Raw genomic sequence first — 11088 nt, 5'->3', positions numbered from 1 at the left:
AGTCTTGTAGATCAGGTCCTGCCTTACTAACACAACTGCCACCCATCCTCCCTCATTAACATCATAGAGGCAGGTTTACAACATACAGGAAAATCACACAGTACCAGGAATCATGGCCTAGCCAAATTGATACACACATTTTTTGGGGGACATAATTCAAACCATGAACTGCCGCAGTACTTCCAGTTCCACTTGTTCTTCCAGAGCCTTGCAACCTTTTATCAAGAGGTGGACTCTACTTCTCCTTCTTGAACCAGGGAAAGACTTTGTGAGTGACCTGATGAATTCAATGCAGCAGAAGTGACAATGTGTGACTTCTGAGGTCAGGCCGTAAAAGGTTATCTCTCTCAAAATGCTTGCACTTGGAATCCAGTCACCATGCTGTGAGAAAGCCCCAAAACGCCCAATGGAGAGATCACTTGGAGAGGAACAGAAATCTCCAGAAAACAGCTAGCATCAACCACCACACATGTAAGTAAGTGTCCAGATGATCGCAGCCTCCAGCCTTCAGGTGAGGCCCCTAGACATCCTACAGCAGAGTAAGCCATCTTCTTAATTCCCAACTCACTGAATTCACAGATAAGGGGAGAGTTAGTATGTAAACTCAGCCGCTGAATCTTAAGGATCTCCAGTGCCAAGAGCCCCAGTGTTCTGATACCCGTCTGCTGGTTTCCCATCATAGTCATACTGGCCTCAGCAATGTATGAATAAAATTACCAGAGGAGTTAGCCCAGGTTGGAAGAAGATTGTGACTGGTTTTTCAGAGACTTTGAAGCCATGTTTTGGTGGGTAAGATGTTGCCTGCTTACCAAAGATTATTAAGGGGCATAAACGAGACGGTCAAGACAGCAATGGCAGCAGAAAGCAGAGTCACATGGCATAGGAAGAGCCTTTTAAGAAAAGGATACACAACAGTGGAATGGAGAAAAGAAAGTAGGGAGAACTAGATGCTCAAATGAGAAAGGTCTTTATCTTATATACTAAATTGCTAAAAATTCTAACCACTATAAGTTTCGATCCCTAAGAGGGATAAAAGAAACTCAGTAATAATTTGTTTTTCTCATAGACTATTACATGCCCAAAGCTTTCACTTATATTATCTCAATTTAGCTTTACAACAACTCTGTGAGGCCATTTGCCATTTTTATCTTCGTTTTCTGTTTTTATTTTTTTATTATAAGAGAGTTACAGTTTACACCTTTCAGCTAAATCACAGATGGGTTCATAAAATAAACAATATCACTTGTGAGAACTGTGAGCCTTAAAAAAAAAAAAAAAAAAAAAAAAAATCATCTGTATGAGATCATTTACCCTAAAGCAAAAATGAGAAGGGCGGGGGTGAGGGTGGGGTGGGGGAGGGAGGCAAGCAAAAATAATGGAAATGGAACAATCAGAATGGAAATAATGAGAATGTTGACACAATGTGGGAAATGTAACCAATGTCACTGAACAATATGTATAGAAATTGTAAAATGGGAACCTAATTTGCTGTGTAAACTTTCACCAAAAACTGAATAAAATATTTTAAAAGAAAGAACAGGCTTCAGTGGAGCTTCCAGACTAACATGAACTAGGCAGAAAGGCCTGGAAATCTACTTCTGAAAATCAGCCAGTGAAAACCCTATGGATCACCATGGTCTGATCCACAACTGGTCATAGGGATGGTGCAGGACCAGGCAGCATGGTGCGTGGAGTCGCCATGAGTCAGGGACCAACTCCGTGGCAGCTAACAACAGCAGCAATAAAGATTATTTTAATATTAAAAAAAAAAAACAGTTACGGTTTCATTGCAAAAAAAAATTTAAATAACATATGGAAGTCTTACAGTAAACATGGAAGTTTCCCTTTGAAGAACTCAATTATTCTCCCCCTCTCAAACATATCTACTGTAGCATCTCAAAAGTACCTACTACATCTTTGTAGGCATAATGCTGGCATTCTACATCTTCCTAAAACTTTTTTCTATGTATTATTATAATTCTGTATTTATACAAATATAACTGCCTAAAAACATAAATAGGATCATACTATTTTTTATGATGCCTTTTACATTTGCATTTAATAATATATTAACTGTTCCCCCATAGCAGCACATATGATGCTATCTCATTCCTTTTTTAAAAAGTGTTAACTATTGTACAGTATGGATGCACCATGATTTATTTAGCCTTTCTCTCACTGAAGGACCTAACTATAGGCTATTACACATAAATATGTCGTTGGACACATGTGGGAGTTACTTCTATAACATGGATTCCTAAAAGCGTAATTTCTGGGCCAAGGGGCATGCGCATTTTAAATTTTGTATTACCCTAATTTTAAAGGTACGGAAACTGATATTGAGAGAAGTTAAGAAATATTTCCAAGATCACACAATTGGAGAGTTGTAGGGTCAAGATTCCAACTCAAGTTATCCTATCCCTAGTACCACATGCTTTCCGCTGTCACACTGGTTAGGAAGAGCCAGAGCTGAACTACAGCCAATGTCCATTAGATGGATGCCTGTATGTTTCTAACACCTTGCCCAAACCTCAGGAAATAAGAGGGAAAACAAAGGCTTAATCATTTACTGCATGGCTTTTAAGCAAAGGGACTCACTTTGTATTAGTCAGGTACGCTAACTGCTGTAACGAACAACCCCCAACATCTCAATAGCTTAACACAATGAAAGTTTGTTTCTTATTCATGTCGCAATCCAGAGTAGATTCATAGTGAAGGGAGGGACTCTGCTCCACGCAGACACTCAAAGACCCAGGCCCTTCCACGTAGTTTCGTGAGGTTTAGAGCCCTTCGCTGGAGAACTGAAAACAGCATAGACAAAGTACACCTCCTTTAACCATCGCTTCTGCTCATATATCCTTGGCAGAACTCAGTCACATGTCTGGACAAAATTGTAAGAAAAGTTGGGTATTAAAGTCTACCTATGTGCCCAAGAGGAAAAGAAAACATGGTTTTTATGACTACATAGCATTGTCTCCACCACAGGTGAGGAAATAGAGCACATAAAAATAGTTAACTTTTATTGAGCAATGTGCCAAGGTCCCTGTGTGGTGCAAATAGTTCATAGGGAGCTTCTGGGGCCTGCTTTCATCTACTGACCTAAAGGCTGGCAGTTCAAACCCACCTGGAAGCACTGCAGAAGAAAGTACTGGTGGTCTTTTTCCATAAAGATGACAGCAAAAAAAAAAGAAACTTATGGAGCATCTCTACTCTGTAACATACAGGCTCATCATGAATCAGAATCAACTTGATGACAGCAGGTTTGGTTTGGGGTTTGTTTGTTTTACTATGTGCCAGGTAGTGCTCTAAGCATTGTAGTGTATGATCTCATTTAATCCTCACATCAACTCTGAAGTAGGAACTATTTTCCCTTATATATTTTACAGATAAAGAAACTGAGAAACAGGGAGATTAAGTTATTTGCCCAAGCTCCTATAGCTAGTAAGTGGTAGAGCAGCGATTCATACAAAGTCTGGCCCCAGGAACCACATTCCCCAGAGGCAAAAAGAGCCAAAAAAAAAAAAATTCCATCAAGTCACTTCAACTCCTGGTGGCCCCATGTGTGTCAGAGTAGAATCGTGCTTCATAGGGTTTTCAATGGTTAATTTCTCAGAAGTAGATTGCCAGGTCTTTCTTCCAAGCTACCTCTGGGTGGTCTTGAACCTCCAGCCTTTTGATTAGCAGCAGAGCACTTTAACAGTTTGCGCCACCCAGGGACTCCAGAACTTCTTTACATTGCCTTTGAGATCTTAAATCAGCTTCTCTCATCTCGAAAACAAAACAAAACAAAAACAAGCAGCACTGTTTGTGTTACAAATAAACAAGTTTAAATTGAACTTTTTTTTCATGTAAATTTATCTGAATTTTTTCCATGAATGTTCTTTATTTCACCCTGGCCTTGACACTGGACCTAATTAATCATCTCTTTGGGACCCTCATTATTCTCTGTGGCAGCTACAAATCCCTCTCTAGAAAGAAACCCTTGTGTCTTGCCTTAAGAGGAAGGGTGGGGGAGGAAAGAGGGGTCTTGTTCCTGTTTGAATCAATTGTTTACTTAACCTTATGGCTGAATTATAAACAGTTTTTTTTTTTTTAAGGCTCAAGAGAATTAAATTGGTTCAATATAATGACTAGGACCCCAAAAGTGTAGGAATGAATCTTTTTTTTTTTTTCCCTACTGCTTGGGTTTTCTTTCATATTGTGTTAAAAGTAGTAAGGAAGAGGAGGAGGAGGGAGAAGGGGATGGGGAGGGATGGAAGTGCAGGATGAAGAGGAAGAGGAGAAGGAGGAGGAGGAGGCAGCTCCGGGCACATAGCCCAACTTTCTGGAGACACTAAAGATAAAGTTAATGTATGTTATTTTTGGGGAAGAAGTAAGTCTGATACTCATCTGATAGTCTCAGCTAAGACAGTACTGAAATACTTACAAACTGCTCGGTCGGTCAATACCCATTGCTGCCAGCCCCCTGAGTGCCCACTAACACGCCAGATGCTTGGTCCGTCCCCTCTGACCAAAACTGTCACACCATCCAGCAACTGAAGGAGTATTGCCTGATACTGCAGAGAGCTTCTGGGCCCTGCTCTGGTACTAAAGCGGCATTGGCCAGTTCTCCTGCCGTATAGGTTGTTGCATATTTTGAATATCATCCCTGGGCAGAAATCCCTACTCTGCAGCCTGGGTATGAGGCTGCCATTATTCCAAGCCTTCTTTGCTTTGTTCAACTCTGACTGCCCCTGGCTGGGCATCTGATGGTCTGAGAACACCAGTCACCAGGTCAGTCTGGATGTCACCAGTCAACTTGCTCTCTGCCACCCACTCATGACAAACGTAACTTGAGGGATCTTGTGCCACCTCCTAGGGTGGGGATGGTAGGGATGGAGTGGCTGAAAGAGAGAGGGGAACAAGTTCTCAGGGTGAAAAGAAGAACTGAGGGCCTCTTTGACATATGACAAAATTAATGTGATGACTCCCTTTTTTGAGCAAAGCCAGCTTGTATGACATCACAGTGCATAAAACTCTTTCATGCATATGACCTCCCCTAGTCCTCATGCCACATCTTTCGGTAAGCAGGGCAGGGTGATGATTCCAGTTTTATGGGCAAGGAAATGTAAGTCCGGAGAAGTGCAATGACTTGCTAGGGTCCTAAAGCTAAGACTTGGACTGTGATGCGTAGATGCCAAGTCCGACCTCCACACTGCCTTGTAAGCAACAACTATTTGTTATCAGGTTCTAGATATCTCAGTTCTCATCTCCTTTCCTAGTGGTGGCGTGTTCCATTTCAAGCTGCAGAAGGTCCAGTTTGCTCCAATTTCATATCAGCTGGCCCCAGCTCCCTCTGTGCATCTTCTAGAAGCTACAGGGGATTGCGCATGGGGTTGTCCTGAGCCCAGTGGATCTCCAAATGGCCAGCCTTATGGGCCCACCATGATTTGGGCCAGGTTTGACTACGAGGATACTGAGGAGGAAAGAGTGGACTGTCTGAAGTTCCCAAGAAGATTGAGAAAGCATGAATCTGACACTGATCAAAATCCAGCAATTTTATAGCAAGTTACTCATTTTGATTTTTTTTCCACCCTCATTCTTTCATGTGCCATTCACAATAACCAGGAACCCCTGGTAGCATAGTGGTTAAGAGTTTGGCTGCTAATCAAAAGGTCAGCAGTTGAATCTACCAGGAGCTCCTCGGAAACCCTATGGGGCAGTTGTACTCTGTCCTATAGGGTCGCTATGAGTTGGAATCGACTCGAAGACAATGGGTTTGTTTTTTTTGGTTTTCACAATAACCATGTGAGGATCTCAGAGGACACATCATTACCTGCTTCTTATAATGAGGGAATAGGATCCCAGTGATGTTCAGTCATTGGCAAGGTCATGCCCACTGTGACTGATGGCATGGCTGGGCTGGGGCTCCAGTGTTGTTAGTCCCTGTGCTACAACTACTGCTGCAGGCGTATCCCATGTCCTTCCAGGCTGGAAAGAGTCGTTTGGGTAAGAAAATGCCGACTCATCAGCTGCTGACTCCCTGTCTTCATGAGGAGAGTGAGGATGCAGATGATTTACAACATCAAATAAACCAAAATAAGTTATTTTTCATTTGGGAATACATTTATTGGTGAGAGACCTACCTCTTCAATCATATTTTGTTCTGCTTCGAGTGAAAACGTAAGAAAGGAGCTGGAAAGAATGGTTAAAGCTCTCAGCAGCTAACTGAAATGTCGGCAGTTCGAGCCCACCGGCTGCTCCACAGGAGAAATATATGGCAGTCTGTTTCCGTAAAGGTTTACAACCTTGGAAACCCTGTGGGGCAGTTCTACTCTGTCCTACAGGGTTGCTATGAGTTAGCAACTCATACTCAACTTGACAGCAAGGAATTTCATGTTTGGCTTTTACTTCCACTAGAGTTGTTATGCAAGAGTAGTATTATCTGCTTTACATAAATGAGGAAGTTGAGGTTCTGAGGCATTAAGTGATACAGCTAGGAATTTGCTTTTCCAGATGCTCATGAACATTGTGAGGAGGTGTCATCTTTAACATGATGAAGCTTTGTCATTTGGAGGAAAGAGTCTGAATTCTGACTCCATCCCTTGGACTTTGTATGATCCATGGTGGGTCAGTTGTTATTTTATTCTTTCTTCTAAAATGCAGGTAATCACCTTCTTCTCAAGAAGGTTCTAAGGATTAACATCAATAACTAACATTTATGGGCTGTTGTGTGTGAGGCACTGTTCTAAGCCCTTTCCACTTATTATTTCACTAACGGCTCCAAATATCTCTGTAGAGTGGGTACTACTTTTCATCCCCATTTTCAGGTGAGGAATCTGAAGTACAGAGCATTTAAGTGACATGTCCAAGTACAGGGAAGGGCAGCATTTGAGACAAGGGCAGCTGTCTCCAAAGTCCACACCCCCAACCACTATACTCTCCTGCACTTTTGATTTAAAATGACTGGCACATAATAGGGGCTCCATAAACAGTGTCTGTTTTATCATCATTACTGCTGGAAATTCACCAGGATCAACCCACAAGACATCTTAAATTACTCAACTAATGAACATAAATTCAGGAAAGACACTAAGTCCCATGTAAAAAACAGTTATAACACAGGCATCGATAGACTTTAAATGGCCTGCTCAAGGCTACAGAAAGAAGAAGGCCTCCTGACTTCATCTCACGGTCCACATGGGTTCCCATACCATCTGTGGAAGGTTTGCGGCTCCCGCTCCATGTCTGTCTACTCCAGGCTTGTATGGGAGAAACATGGGTTGTAGAAACATTCAGAGGACAGAAGAGTCTATTATTAAACAACAAAGTATTCCTAATAAGTAGAACATTATATGTACACACACACACATACGTATATATTTTTTCTTCTCTCTCTTTCCCTTATACATACTTTGCAAACACTCTCCTCAGCAGCTGGTAAGCTGTTTCTCATCCACCCACTCAGCTGAATGCCAGTTGTCCAACCATCCCAAGCCAGCCTTTTGTAATGGTTTCAGCTTCCAAGAGACAGCTTGTTTCAAAATGCCATCCAGTCCTGCTGCCAGAGGAGAACTAGGACTCATCCAGCAGAAAGGGACAGAAAGCACGGCAGCCAGGGCCGCCATGCCAGGAGAGCGCTACAGACATGAGTGCCTTCCAGGTGTTTCTGTTGAGTGGGGATGCAGCCTCCGAAAATGACGAGCCTCTCAAGAAATATTTCCTGGGGCAACAGGGGTCCTCAGTGTTAGCATCTGGCTTCAACCTACCTTTACAGGAGTTAAATGTATTTTATGTTACTTGTCTGCATCTTGTTTTTCTCATTTAAGAGTGCTTCATCCAGTTGTCACTGGGTAGACTCTGACTCATGGTGATCCCATGCGTGTCAGAGTAGAATTGTGTTCCGTAGGGTTTTCAATAGATGATTTTTCAAAAGTAGATCAACAGACCTTTCTTCTGAGGTGCCTCTGGGTGAACTTGGATCTTGAACCTTTTGGTTGGCAGTCTAGCGCGTTAACTGTTTGCACCACTCAGGGATAGGTTCTAAAACTCCGAGAGTTCTCTGATTTGGCCTTTCTTTGATTCAGTCTCCTTTTGCTGGCCTTGAGAGTGGAGCTGTGACTCAGACTGATCCAATTATAGCTAATCATCACCTGTCCACAGAGATTAGTCCAATGGGTGAGCACATGACCTAAACTAGCCAATCAGAATCCTTCCCCTGGATTTTTCAACCGGAAGCTGGATTGGGAAGTGCTCCTTCTTATCCAGGTGCAACACTCTGAGGACATGAGCCAAGCACTGCCTGCAGCCACAGTTCCGGTCCCCTGAAGTGAGCTAGATGGTCAGAGAAAATGGAAATATAATCAGCTGAGAGGAAGACTTCTGTGGTATTTCCTGGTTCTCTATTTCCTGGTTTCATGAGCTAATAAATCTCCTTTTTTGTATAAGCCAGTTTGTTTGAACTGGGTTTCTGTCTTTTGACTAAAATTGGCCAGTGTTTGAAATCTGGTGACATGGAAGAAGGAGCTGTTAAGCCATCTAACTCCCAAAACTTGTAATAGTATGGTACCCAAACAGGAGCAGAATTTTAGAGTATGTATCTTAGTTAGGACAGTATGTTGCTGTTATAAAATACATATGCATATGTATATATACATACGGAGTCCTGGTGCGCAGTGGTCAAAAGATTTGGCTGCTGACAAAAAGGTCAGCAGTTTGAATCTACCAGCTGCTCCTTGGAAACCCTATGGGGCAGATCTAGTCTGTCCTATAGAGGCACTATGAGTCAGAATCGACTTGACGGCAGTGGGTTTGGTTTTTTGGCTTATATGAACATACAGTTTAAAAAGGCTAAAAAATAAATATTGACCTATGTAACTGAAATGTCCAAAAATGACTCTTACAAAAAACAAAGCTCAATCCAGGAGCTCAAACAATGTTACCAACAGCTCAGACTCTCTGCATCTCTCTTTTCTGCCTTCCATGGTGTCAACTTCATCCTGGGCATTCAGACCACTGAGGAAATCAATGTAAGGAGACAGACGCCCACCCAGTTGGGTCACCTGAAGCCATACTTAATTATAAAAAAAAAAAAAATATGATGCAAATATGATGCAAATGGGAATTATGTTTCCATTTTTATAAAATAATTTCAAAATTGTCTATCGGTATGTTTATGTGTATGTGTATGTGTGTGTATATATATGTAAACAGTTAAGCACTGAACTACTAGCCACAAGGTTGGCAGTTTGAACCCACCCAGAGGTGCCTCAGAAGACAGGCCTGGCAATCTGCTTCCAAAAGATCACAGCCTTGAAAACCCTATGGAGCACTTCTACTCTACACACATGGGTCACCATGAGTCGGAATCAAAAGGACAGCAACTAACAACAACAAAAATGTATGTGCATATGTGTATGTATTTCTGTATAAACATGAAACTGTATGAAAGACAAGGAGGTCCAGCCTCAGAGGAACTTTGTCACCTCCCAGCCCTCCCTTCCAGCAAATACCCTTCTTCTATGCACAATAGGAGATCGTGAGCCAAGGCAATAGAAAACTCCCATCTGCTAATAATCCAATTAGAGCGATTCAAAGTCATGTAGAGCATGCAGAATGCAGACGGACGGATGTGCAGAAACCTACTTTTCAGTGGCTCCAAACGGAGTTGGGGGAGGGGAAGATGAAGGCAACTCTGAAAGTTTCAGCATATATATCCCAGAAGAAGCCACTTACTCCTCCTTCTCCCACAGCCTGCTCCAAAATGTTTATTCCTTCCCATCACCTTCCAGCCACCCCTTTCCAAACCGTTGGTTCCCTCTCGCATGCACCCCTTTCAACTTCTCCACTTCCTGGCCCCAGAGGGTTGGCACACCGGCCCTACAAGAGCATCCTCCCCCATTAATTCCTGCTTTCTAGAGAGCTATGACTCACTCAGTGGCAATGGTTTTTTATTTTTATTTTTATTTTTTTATTCAGAGAACAATCGGTAACACCAGCATTCCCCAAATCATGAGATGTTTGTTAGGTGTTCAGTGAAAAATATGATTCTGTGATCAAATCTCGGGAAGACAGGGCTAAAACAAAATTAAAACCTTTTTTTTCCCTCTCTCTGCAGGAGAGCTCTTAACATGCTCCTGCACCGCAATGCTCTAGGAAGTGGTTATCCAAAACCCATTGCCATCAAGTTGGTTCTGACTCATAATGTCCCTGTAGGACAGGGTAGAACTGCCCCATAGGGTTTCCAAGGAGTGGCTGGTGGATTCAAACTGCCGACCTTTTGGTTAGCAGCCCTATCACTTAACCACTGTACCACTAGGGCTCTGTCTACCTTTATTTTAAAGCTGAGGAAGGCACAGCGAGGGGAAGTAACTTGCCTGAAGACACACAGCTAGTTAAGAGCAAAAATGAGAATCTCTTTCCAATGCTTTCCCTTGCTCATTATTTTATACTGTCTCAGGTTACTTCTCCCACACACAGAAAGTAGCCATGCCCCATGTGGCTGATTTATGGGAGATCACAAATTATCCCTGGGCACTTAAAGCCTTATCTAAATTGGCATCACTGGCTCTGTTACCTGTTGAAGACATTTCAGACCTCATGGTGAAAATAATCATGGGTTGTTTTGGTTTGTGATGTAGGTGAGACAACGTGGCATGAAGTATTATAATACACCTTGAAGGTCTCCTCATCCAGCGTTACACCTGGAGGATGAATTTCACCTATGGCAATCCAGAAAAGTGGTTATAGGATTTTTGTAGCTACTTTTTAAAGGTTTGATTAAAGTACAATCAAGTATACATTAATTAATAAATACACATGTACAATTTGATAAGTTTTGACATCAGTGAAACCATCACCATGATCAAAGTACTGAGTATATCCATCACCTCCAAATATTTCCTTATGTCTGGTTGTAATCTTGCCTTCTCGCCCTCCTGGACAACCTTGTCCCCAGGCAACCACTGATCTGTTTTCTATCACTATATATTATTTTGCATTTTTAGGAGTTTTATATAAATGGAAACATAAAGCATGTTTTTTTAGAGGGGAGGATCTGGCTTCTTTCACTCAACGTAATTATTCTGAAATTCATCCATGTTGTTGCCT

The sequence above is a fragment of the Trichechus manatus genome, unplaced genomic scaffold, assembly GCF_000243295.1.
Source record: "Trichechus manatus latirostris isolate Lorelei unplaced genomic scaffold, TriManLat1.0 scaffold00011, whole genome shotgun sequence".
NCBI lineage: Eukaryota > Metazoa > Chordata > Mammalia > Sirenia > Trichechidae > Trichechus > Trichechus manatus.
The sequence above is the reverse complement of the archived record's forward strand: the minus strand, read 5'-3'. Positions refer to the sequence as shown.